This window comes from Bos indicus, chromosome 6 (genome assembly GCF_029378745.1).
Source record: "Bos indicus isolate NIAB-ARS_2022 breed Sahiwal x Tharparkar chromosome 6, NIAB-ARS_B.indTharparkar_mat_pri_1.0, whole genome shotgun sequence".
Lineage (NCBI taxonomy): Eukaryota > Metazoa > Chordata > Mammalia > Artiodactyla > Bovidae > Bos > Bos indicus.
Window position 1 is genome coordinate 78363507 of NC_091765.1, and position 12464 is coordinate 78375970.

A 12464-nucleotide genomic window follows, 5' to 3' on the forward strand; every position below is an offset into this window, starting at 1 on the left:
TGACACTTTACAGTGCCTCATTTGATCTTTCCAATCATATGGTGAAATGGATTTTTTCACACAAAGGAAATTGAAATTCATACCTCAGAGTCATAGAGCTAGTGAGTTTTGAGCCAAAATCTCTTTTTTGGTTCAAAAAAGAGATTTTTGGGGTCAAAGTCCATTGTATTAATCTCATCAACTAAATGATTAGTTGAAAAGAGGTAGCTCAGACGGTGAAGAATCTGCCTGCAATGCAAGAGACCTGGGTTGGATCCCTGGGTCAGGAAGATCCCCTAGAGAAGGGAATGACAACCCACTCCAGTGTTCTTGCCTGGACAGTTCCATGGACAGAGGAGCCTGGTGGTCTACAGTCCACTGGGTCACAGAGTTAGACATGACTGAGTGACTAACACTTCTACTTTCACTTCTTATTTAAATAAAGGAGTGAAAACAGATATTCAAGGAAACTTTCAGAAAAACATGAAGCCTGCTTTTTAAAGAGCTAAAAGTTTATGCAAACTCCATTTTACTAAGCAGTTGGCAGAAATAGAGAAGTGTCACTGACTGTACACTTCTGAAAAATTACTTTTCTAAGAATAGAGCATCTCATCTCTAAAGTAAATCCAATACCTAATTTGTATGGGATATATAATGTACTTGACACACATGAAATTCTCAAAAAAAAAAAAAAAATCTTAAAACAGATTTTTCGTACTAAATAAATTCTATGTGTGTGCTGTTTTTCAGCAAGTCTCATTTGATGAAAAAAAAATGTCTTTGAGTTTAAACATTTTGGGGAGATGTCAGGCTAAACAAGGTAACATAACTTTTTATCATAAGATTTCAGAGAATGTACTGCAGAGTAAAAGAGGAGTATTTATTGTGTTGTTTCCTAAACTTATTTGGCCCTAAAATCCTGAAGGAATCTGAAGAGCAACAATTTAAAACTATTAACCTATGGAACTCAGTTGGTAAAACACTGCCCAAAACACTTTTGTTACAACTGCATTTTTTATTTCTCCTGAGTATTTTACATCAATGAAATGTTGTAGGTGTGACTCCTTCAATATTAATTGGTTTTATAACTCATCATAAAATGTTACAAAAGTATTGGCCCTAAATGTCTGGTCCCATTCCGTAGGTGGAGAAAGAGCAATTAAGATGAATGACACCTTAAGAATTCTGCCTAGTCATAGAATCCCTTTATTTAAATATACCTTCCTATCTTCTAACATCAAATATCCATTTGGCAACAGACACTGGAGACAAAGAATTTTACTCAACAATCGTGTTTCTCATTTACAAAGAGAGACTGATTCAAATCCCTACGAAACACAATAATTGTGCTACATTTCGTTCTCTTATTTTGAAGAGGATGATTAAACTTCTCTTGCTATTTTCCTATGTTATTATAAAGGTCAATAAAATAGCTCAGTATTTCTCAGCCCTGTCATCAATGAGAATCACCTAGGGTATATTAGGAAAAGAAAGGAAAACAAACACACACCTCATTCCATAGCAATTAAATCTGAATCTCTGGGTGGTGACCAAGTATAAATTAATCTTCAGAGCCCACAGGTGACTTAATATGCAACTTGAGCTGAGAATCACAGAGTTAACAGTTTAATAAATACTGGTAAGTATTAACATTAATAAAATGTTTGCTGCTAAGTCGCTTTAGTCGTGTCCGACTCTGTACGACCCCATAGACGGCAGCCCACCAGGCTCCCTGGTCCCTGGGATTCTCCAGGCAAGAACGCTGGAGTGGGTTGCCATTTTCTTCTCCAATGCATGAAAATGAAAAGTGAAAGTGAAGTCGCTCAGTCGTGTCTGACTCTTAGCGACCCCATGGACTGCAGCTTACCAGGCTCCTCTGTCCATGGATTCTCCAGGCAAGAACACTGGAATGAATGGGTTGCCATTTCCTTCTCCAAATAAAATGTTTAAATATGCTCAAAATTTATAAAGTTTATCTTTAAAGCAGAAATGATATACAGAAAATTACAAAGAAAATTTCTTATCTTCATGTGAGTCTGATTAATCATCTAAATGGTTTTTCTCTCAATTTATGAAGATAAATTATATATTGTTCAAATATAAATCAACTGGATTATTAAATATATTTTTCATTTTTTAATTCATAGATGAAAAACTCTTGTTCAGAATATCTGGGTTTCTATCACCATTTTCAAGTCCATGAATATTATCATATAGAAAGAAGTCAGTTATTAGTTTTAGATCATGCAGAATTCAAAGATAAATACCAGGAATTAACTTCATGGAACAAAAGTTTCTTCAAGTTTTTCCTGGAAATTTGACGACTACCAAACCATATATGTACCTGGTATTTTGCACAGCTATTTACAAATGTAGCTATTCAAAAATCTACTCACTGTAAAAATGAGTTGCTTGTAAAATGAAGGATATACATTTTTACTATTAACAATGCATAACAGTAAATTAAGTTTCTTCAATATAATGCCCAGCTAATATTTACCTGGTGGTCATCCAATTCACATTTTTATTTTAAGTTCTAGTAAACAACTAATATTGATTCCTAAACGTTTCTCTAATCAGGAATAGCAGGAAGGACCCCATGGAAGGTAAGAGAAAAATCAGTAACCATTCATTAGAGATAACCACTTACGCTGGGTTCTCACAACCACTAGTGTTCTCCTTCAATGGTTAGCAATAATACCTAGAATTAATACATCTAAATTACCAACCTACTTAACACATAACTTTCATGGATAAAATGATAGGATGTCAAATAGTTTTTATTCTAGTGACAACTGATCAAATGTTAATGTCTGCTTGGAACACACCTTTTGAAAGCTGCATCTAAGATTAGTAAGAAGGAATCCCATAGTGAATTTTTTACGTCTGCTGTAGTAAGGGGAAAAAAAACCACAGGGGTAATAAATCAACTCATGTGCAATTTATATATTTATATAAACATATAGTATATAGAGAGAGTCTGGTGGGCTCTAGTCCATGGGTTGCAAAGAGTTGGACATGACTGAGCAACTAACACTTTCAATTTCACTTTTCATCTCTTATATACAAGTTGTTAATACAAATATCTGATACATATTTTAGAAGAATCCAGAGTCCTAACTCCTTTTTGATGATAGCTATTTCAGTTATGCAATGATAGAAAATATTTTACAAGGGGAGCAGAAAAATTATTTATAATCATTCATTCCACCTCTTTCTCATGTTATTTTCACAAAGCTATACCTAAGCTCTCCTCTCCTCTATCTAGTCTTTACTTCCATTTTACCACAACCCTGTCTGGTCTCCCTCATATTCAGGCTATATTCTATCTGCTGCTGCTGCTGCTGCTAAGTCGCTTCAGTCGTGTCCAACTCTGCACAACCCCATAGATGGCAGCCCACCAGGCTCCCCCTTCCCTGGGATTCTCCAGGCAAGAACACTGGGTTGCCACTTCCTTCTCCAGTGCATGAAAGTGAAAAGTGAAGTTGCTCAGTCCTGTCCGACTCTTCACGACCCCATGGATTGCAGCCTACCAAGCTCCTCCATCCATGGGATTTTCCAGGCAAGAGTACTGGAGTGGGTTGCCATTGCCTTCTCTAATTCTATCTAATCTCATAGAAAATATGAGATCTCTTTTCTCTTTAATATTTTCCGCCTTATCAATCTCATTCTCAGTCTCTCTGTTATCTTTACTTGTGGTCTTACTCACTTTCCCCTCTTAGGTCTGTGTTTCACAAATGTCATTTCTGCCTTATCTAATGTTTCTTACCAACAGCATCTTCTCCCACTCAGTCAAAAGATTCACTCATCAGCCAATCCTTTCTTTTGTTTCCCTTCTTTTCCTTTCAATATTCCCAGACCCACTTTTGTGTTAGTCCTCAACCAAAAATTTTTTTCTAGGTCATTTTCATCCATCTCTCTGGACTTCTCTACTCATCACTCTAAGTCATTTGTGTCCCCAGTGTACAGGGTAAATTCACAGAATTGCAGACCTGAGACAAGTCTTGAAATCATTCAGTTCCATCCTTTTACTTCACAGATAAGTAAACTGAGGACTACAGAGGACATGGAAGTGTTCAATGTCATAAGATTCATGCTGGAGCTAATTCTTGAATCAGGGTTTCTTGATTAGCACATTTTATACAATATTATTTTTAAAATGTTTTCCTGGTTTACCCTTCCTATGGCAATATGTCTGCCTTACATGTGATATAGTTTCTCCTCTCTTTCTATAATTTAAAGATCTTTTTTTTTTTTTAAGCAACAGAACCAAAACTCAATCTTTCTTAAGCTAAACCAATAAAAAAATATTTAATGGGATTTATTGATTCATGTAATCATGGAGGAAAAGGGTGAAGACAAACCTAATTGGGAACGAGGACAATGAACACAGTAAAGACTTGTTCTGTGTCTTATTTTTATCTACTTTTCCCTATGTGCTAGCTTGATTCCCTACTGAGAAGCAGTATCTGATGGTGGCTGAGTTTCCAGACTTTGAACCTACACTGCTTGAGTTAAAAGCCTGCTTCTCCATTTTCTAGTCCTGTGATTATGAGCAAGTTCTCTATAGTTCAGTCCCCTCCTCTGTTAATATGTGAGATAATACAGTAAAATTATAAGTTAATAAAATGCTTTTAGAACAGTGCCTTACATGTAATACATGCTTAAAAACTGTTTCCTATTCTTTCTGTTGCAACTAGACAGTCTCTTTTTATAGAGAGTCATGTTTGGCAGCAGCTTTGGATTTTGAATCAAACAGAGCCATGAAAATCTAAAAGAGCATTTGGTTAGAAAAATCACAAGGAAGGATTCAGATTCACCATGCTTGGTTCTCATAGCTTACCCTGGACCAGTTTTCCCTCTGGGATTATGTACCATGATTGGAATAGCCTAGGTTACTGTTCCTATCTCCTCTAGGATAACAAAGTCTTAACAGGAGCTAATGTAAGGGATGCTGGAAAAACACACTTGGAGTAGAATCAGTTCTTACAGTGCTGTGTCTCATCCAGTCCATCTGAGACATGGGCCTTGTAAATGTCACTCTTTCACAGCTAAATCCTGCTTTACATCTGACTGATCTTAACTGATTATTTTGATTTAGTTTCAGTTCTATCTCACAAAAGCATCTAGTAAACCCATAATCCAATCAATATTACAGAAGTGGTATATTTCCCTCAGTTACAATTAATTTCTCTCCTCTCCTTAATAAGTCTAATTATAAACATTAGAAAATCAGAAATGAATGTTTCATTCTTCTTATTCTTCTCTCAGTTGATTCCTGAATTTTACTTTGTAAGTTTGAAAATTTCAAGTAGAGAAATACTACTTTTTCTTACACTTATGTGTCCTTGAAAAGATAATTAAATTGGTTTTGATGAAAAAACTCTTTCTCAAAAAAAGGTGGAGATGAAAATGCTATTAGATTTAATCCAGGATTAGCAAGAGACAGCCAGAGAAGCTGTTATTCTCATCCAGCATGAAGGTTTAAAACTGAGGGATACACCCCACTACAATACATACATCTGTACAAAAAAATAATTACATTTCAATTCTGACATGCTACCACCAGTTGGAAACAGTCTTTCAGATAAAATGGTCAGGACTTTTCCCAAGGTATGCCTTGCACAAAAAGCAGTTTATTTGAATATGGAATGCAGATCTTATCTTCCAACACACGTACAAACAATCAACTATTGGGAGGAAAATGAGAAAAAAATATATGTGTGTGTGTGTGTGTGTGCGCGCGCAAGCATGCGCTAAGTTGCTTCAGTCATGACCAACTTTGTGACCCCATGGACTGCAGCCTTCCAGGCTCAGTGGGATTTTCCAGGCAAGAATACTGGAGTGAGTTTCCATTTCCTACTCCAATATATATATAATTCTAGCAAACAAAAGCAAATCCTATCAGCTTTCCACCAATTTCACTGCTGCTACTGCTAAGTCACTTCAGTCATGTCCAACTCTGTGCGACCCTATGGACAGCAGCCCTCCAGGCTCCTCTGTCCACAGGATTCTCCAGGCAAGAATACTAGAGCGGATTGCCATTTCCAGTTTCACTAAGGAGGAATATATATGCGTTATACTCTGGGGTGTTCTATATTCTTTAGGTTAAAGAAAAGATCCAACCCCTTGTATAATGCCATAGGATTTTCAGTTCTACCAAAAGAAGTCAAAAGTGAAACACAATTACAGTCCTACCTCTTCTGCTTCATGATCCATATAACTGTATAGTTGTGTTTTATTAGTTTCTTCAGTTTTAAGTGGAAGTAATTATTGAGATTTTTGTGAATAAACAAACTAGAAGTGCTACTAAATTTTGATTTTTCTTTTGAAGCATTTCCAGAAATATTAAAAGCTAGACAAAAATAAAAACTAATTGAGTGGTCTAATTTAAAAAAAAATAGTTTAAAGTGTTCCAAATCTGAGATGCAAAAAATTGGATATACATCAGAGGAAATTACTATTTCCAGTAGACTTAATTTCAAACAAGCTAGAGGGGAGACCATCATAAGGAAATGATGCAAATCTTTAATTAGAAAAAATTAAAGCCTAATAGTGATTTAATTACAGATAAGATTAAGTTTTGCCATTTAAAAATAAAAATCAATTAAATGCTAATGCTCTATTGGGAGTTTGCTAGATTTAAAAGCCTGGATTTTGGAATTTTGGAACTTGATTACTAAAAAAGACCTCATCCTTTATCTATACAGGCTTTACATTAAAGCAGTTGCATAATCTCAGTATGCTAAAGTTTTTAAGATGATAGAATGTTCAACCATTTCCTGTCACCCTACCTAAATACTAACAATATACAAAGACAACACATACTTTCACTTTTCTTGGAGGAATATCAGCTTCAAGAACAAGGGAAAATACTGAGGATTAAATCACACTTGGGGCTTATAGAGTTGCATGCTCCAAGTGTTTGAAAACACTTTCAAGAGAAGGGAATACAGAAAAGGATTTTAACTCTCAAGACTATTGTAACTTAAGCATATTGTGCTGCAAATAAATCCTGATGTGACTGTCATGGAAAATAGATGCTGTAAAGACCATTCTTTAGAGGGTAAATACAAACTGTCTATGCAAATAATAAAAACTTTTTGATTAAATGAGCTGAAGCTCAGCTGTCTCTTGAGTTTTAGAATGTTCTTCAGCAATTCTGTCCCTCAGTTCAGTTCAGTTCAGTCACTCAGTTGTGTCCGACTCTTTGCGACCCCATGAATCACAGCATGCCAGGCCTCCCTATCCATCACAAACTCCTGGAGTTCACTCAAACTCATGTCCATTGAGTCGGTGATGCCATCCAGCCATCTCATCCTCTGTCATCCCCTTCTCCTCCTGCCCTGAGTCCCTCCCAGCATCAGAGTCTTTTCCAATGAATCAACTCTTCTCATGAGGTGGCCAAAGTATTGGAGTTTCAGATTTAGCATCATTCCTTCCAAAATTACGTCCCTAGTGAGATTTAATTATCTCATTAGATATTTATTTACTACTATATATTAAGTTTCAGTGCACCATTATAGTTTGTGGACTAACAAATACATAACTGCTACTAGATAGAAACAAGTTACCCAAATAAGTATTTCCAATTATTAATATTTCACAAATATATAACAGTATCCCCAGAGCAATCAGTTTGAAGTACATTAAGGAGGCTTGTGGATGGAATATAACATAGAGGAACAGAAGATTGTAGAGGGTCACTTACAGGTAAGTGACTTTTTAAATACATCCTGCTAGGGTTATTTTTTTCTCTCAAAAGCTACCCTAGCTTGGCAAAAGAATGTTTAAGATGTTAAAAACTAAGACACAAAGGACTAGAGATAAAGCTTTTGAATAACTATTTCCTTTTTGTAATTCTTAGAGGGAAAAAAAATGATCTACTATCCTCCAGTAAATGACTGTTTATCTTACACCTCTTATTCAAAGAGTTTGGAAACATTATCAGGCCTTCAAAATAATCTCTATCATGATGACATTTCTGCAGCAATGAAGTGTAAGAAAGTTACTATAACACTTAAGTCAGTGTTTCCCAAACTATTCTGATAATCTTCGGTTCTTTGCGATATTATGTATGTGTGGGGGGTGGGCATGGAAAGGAGGATTTTCTGTGAGTCAAATAAATTCAGATTAAACAAATTGAAACACATTTTTTAACCCAAGGTTTTCAAAATCTGTAATATTTTTGTGTTTTCGCCAAAACAGCATAAACTAAATATTCAGTTCAGTTCAGTCACTCAGTCGTGTCCGATCTTTGTGACCCCATGAATTGCAGCACGCCAGGCCTCCCTGTCCATCACCAACTCCCAGAGTTCACTCAAACTCACGTCCATCAAGTCTGTGATGCCATCCAACCATCTCATCCTCTGTAGGCCCCTTTTCCTCTTGCCCCCAATCCCTCCCAGCATCAGTCTTTTCCAACGAGTCAACTTTTCACATGAGGTGGCCAAAGTACTGGAGTTTCAGCTTTGGCATCAGTCCTTCCAAAGAACACCCAGGACCAATCTCCTTTAGAATGGACTGGTTGGATCTCCTTGCAGTCCAAGGGACTCTCAAGAGTCTTCTCCGACACCAAAGTTCAAAACCATCAATTCTCCGGTGCTCAGCTTTCTTCACAGTCCAACTCTCGCATCCATACATGACCACAGGAAAAACCACAGCCTTGACTAGATGGACTTTTGTTGGCAAAATAATGTCTCTGCTTTTCAATATGCTATCTAGTTTGGTCATAACTTTCCTTCCAAGGACTAAGTGTCTTTTAATTTTATGGCAGCAATCACCATCTTTAGTTATTTTGGAGCCCAAAAAATAAACTCTGACACTGTTTCCACTGTTCCCCCATCTATTTGCCATGAAGTGATGGGACCAGATGCCATGATCTTAGTTTTCTGAATGTTGAGCTTTAAGCCAACTTTTTCACTCTTCTCATTCACTTTCATCAAGAGGCTTTTTAGTTCCTCTTCACTTTCTGCCATAAGGGTGATGTCATCTGCATATCTGAGGTTATTGATATTTCTCCCGCAATCTTGATTCCAGCTTGTGCTTCTTCCAGCCCAGCATTTCTCATGATGTACTCTGCATAGAAGTTAAATAAGCAGGGTGACAATATATACCCTTGACGTACTCCTTTTCCTATTTGGAACTAAATATTAAGAAAATAATATTCAGGGTTATGATGGGATAGAAAAGAAGGAAATTAAAGTAGAAAGAATGGTAGTGATTACTAAGTCCATGATTCTAAACCTATTTCTGGATCAGCAAGATCTCAAGCCTACTCTGTTTTGTACAAAGATACCTAAGAGGAGTAACAGAACAGACTTAGTCTTTGGTAAATAAGCAACTGCATGTTACCTACCCAGTCATCCTTGTCCCTCTTAAAAGAAGTGAGATGGATATTTGTCAGGGATAAACTAAAATAACTGAAGCTATTACTGGAACACAGGCACATGCATTCAATTTGTGTCTTTTATTGCTGCTTCTGGTTACAAATGTAGAGTTGAATAATTGTACAGACCCCTTACAGCTGTCAAGACTAAAATATTAAGTATCTGGCTCTTTTTAAAGAAAAATCTTTATTTAATGCCAACTCCAGCATTAGTAGTTAGGGGTACACATTCTGAAACAAGAAATCAAGCTTCAAATCTTAGACTGTTTCTGATTTAGGTAAGTTACTCAGTCCTTCAGTGCCTCAGTTTCCTTATCCACAAAACATGGGTAATAATTTTACCTCTCCCATAGAATTTTTATAAGAATGAAAGATGTTAATCTATGAAAGCACTTAGAATATGTGATGCATATCTGTGCCTGACACACACACAGTATATGTAAGTACTAAACTATTATTACTATTACTAATAAAATCCTGATATTATATTACCATTGCAGTTTGCTGAGGTACAAGTCAATATTACTCACCCTTTCTTGTGGCTGAAGGTGTTTAATGAGATATTGATAAAAATTATTGATATTGCTTCCAAGAAGTCTCTGTTAAAGTGATTGCCTCGGCTAGGCATTGTGTCTTTCATCATTCCTTCTCTTCCCTCCTATGATGGTAGGAACTTTAGCAGTCATCTTGGACCATTCAGTTCATTTCAGTCACTCAGTCGTGCCTGACTCTGCGACCCCATGGACTACAGCACGCCAGGCTTCCCTGTCCATCACCAACTCCCAGAATTTGCTCAAACTCACATCCATCGAGTTGGTGACGCCATCCAACCAACTCATCTTCTGTCAACCCCTTCTCCTCCTGCCTTCAATCTTTCAATCATCAAGGTCTTTTCCAATGACTCAGTTCTTCATCAGGTGGCCAAAGTACTGGAGTTTCAGCTTCAGCATCAGTCTTTCCAATGAATACTCAGGACCGATTTCCTTTAGGATTGACTGATTTGATCTCCTTGCAGTCCTAGGGACTCTCAAGAGTCTTCTCCAACACCACATTTCAAAAGCATCAATTCTTTGGTGCTCGACTTTCTTTATGGTCCAACTGTCACATCCATACTGAAGAAAACATAGCTTTGACTAGACAGACCTTTGTCGGCAAAGTAATGTTTCTGCTTTTTCATATGCTGTCTAGGTTGGTCATAACTTTTCTTCCAAGGAGCAAGCGTATTTTAATTTCATAGCTGCAGTCACCATCTGCAGTGATTTTGAAGCCCAAGAAAATAAACTCTGTTACTGTTTCCATTGTTTCTCCATCTCTTTGCCATGAAGTGATGGGACTGGATGCCATGATCTTAGTTCTCTGAATGTTGAGTTTTAAGCCAGCATTTTCACTCTCCTCTTTCACTTAGGCAATCTTTAAAAGACAGCTATATGTTAAAGATGGCAGAGCAAGAGATTAAAGGAGCATGAATCCCTGCTGAATATGCTGCTTCTGTAGGACCCTGAACTGTCTACTTTCAGACTTCTTTCACCTGAGCAAAACTAAATCTCTATCTTTTTTAGTTATCGTTACTTAGATTTTTCTCTCACATGCAACTAAACATAACTCCGAACTGATACAGCAGTGAATCAATTAAAATTATTATTTATTTCCTTTTTTTGAGAAGAGTGGGAAAAGATAATAATGCCATTTTTTTTTTTTTTTAAGAAAAATAAGGAAAGAGTGTGAAAGGTTTTTGCTGAACCACAAAAGATGCTGAGATTCTTGGCCTCCAGAAGAGAAGGATTCAATCCAGTCCCAGAGATGAGGCTTGATTGCTCAGAGTTTTTGTGCAATAAAGTTTTATTAAAATATAAAAGAGATAGAGAAAGCTTCTGACATAGACATCAGAAGGGGGCAGAAAGAATGTCCCCTTGCTAGTGTTAGCAATGGAGTTACATACCTTTTAATTAGTTATTACTGTGAATCAAAAGAATGTCTGGAGGTTGTAAAGACCTTACTAGACCCACTCCCATAATTTACATTTTAAGATTACAGGATTAGCCAGAAGGTTTTTTCCAGAAACTGTCCTCAAGCAGGATATATTATTGTTATATAATCCTAAGTAATGTAGAGGGGAAAAAAACGTTTGTCCTTTCTTCTTCCTTGATAATTTCAGACCCCTCTCTCCTTGGGGACCCCCAGTTCTTGATAAGAACCTGAGGTTCTTCCTAGGAATTGACTCTCTCAAGTGGTAGGGCTTTACACTTCAACATTAAACTACAGCTTTGCAGGATGGTCTTATTTTAGACTGCTTAAAACAGGACTATTCAATTTAACTCTAATCTCTTCATGGAATATATATATATATATTATTGTAGGAAAATCTCAGCTATCATTTAGCTCCAGCACAGCATGATTTCTCATTACTAGCCTACAGTTATCAGAGGAGTTTCCTTTCAAAGTTGTAATCATCATGAAAATGAAGTGAAGTGAAGTGAAGTCACTCAGTCATGTCCAACTTTTTCGACCCTGTGGACTGTAGCCTACCAGGCTCCTCCGTCCATGGGATTTTCCAAGCAAGAGTACTGGAATGGGTTGCCAATTCCTTTTCCAGGGGATCTTCCCAACCCAGGGATCAAACCCAGGTCTCCCACATTGTAGGCAGACACTTTACTGTCTGAGCCACTAGGGAAGTCCATTGTGAAAATGGCAATGTACTATTTAGTCAAAAGATAGTGAAGTTCAATTAAAACTTGATAGCAACACAAATCTTTCTTATCTCATGCATGAAAGCTGTTTATATCAACATTTGACTACTCAGTTAAAAATGAGCACTAGAAAAAGTTTAGCAAGAGTCATAATAGCAAACACATCAGGAAATGGCTATTTAACCAATACTACAGTATCTTAATAGGGGGTGTGATGATCAGGTATGTGTTTTTTTTCCTCTTGATAAAGCCATGCCATTTTACCCAAAGATATCAGTAAGGTAAAACTCTGTCCTAGTAACACAGGACATGCATCATATGATGCAATCACTTGCAAATGATAAACAATTGGTTGGTAAAATCACTTTGGGATAAAAGTATTGCTTAGAGGGACATTTCTGAATGTCTCT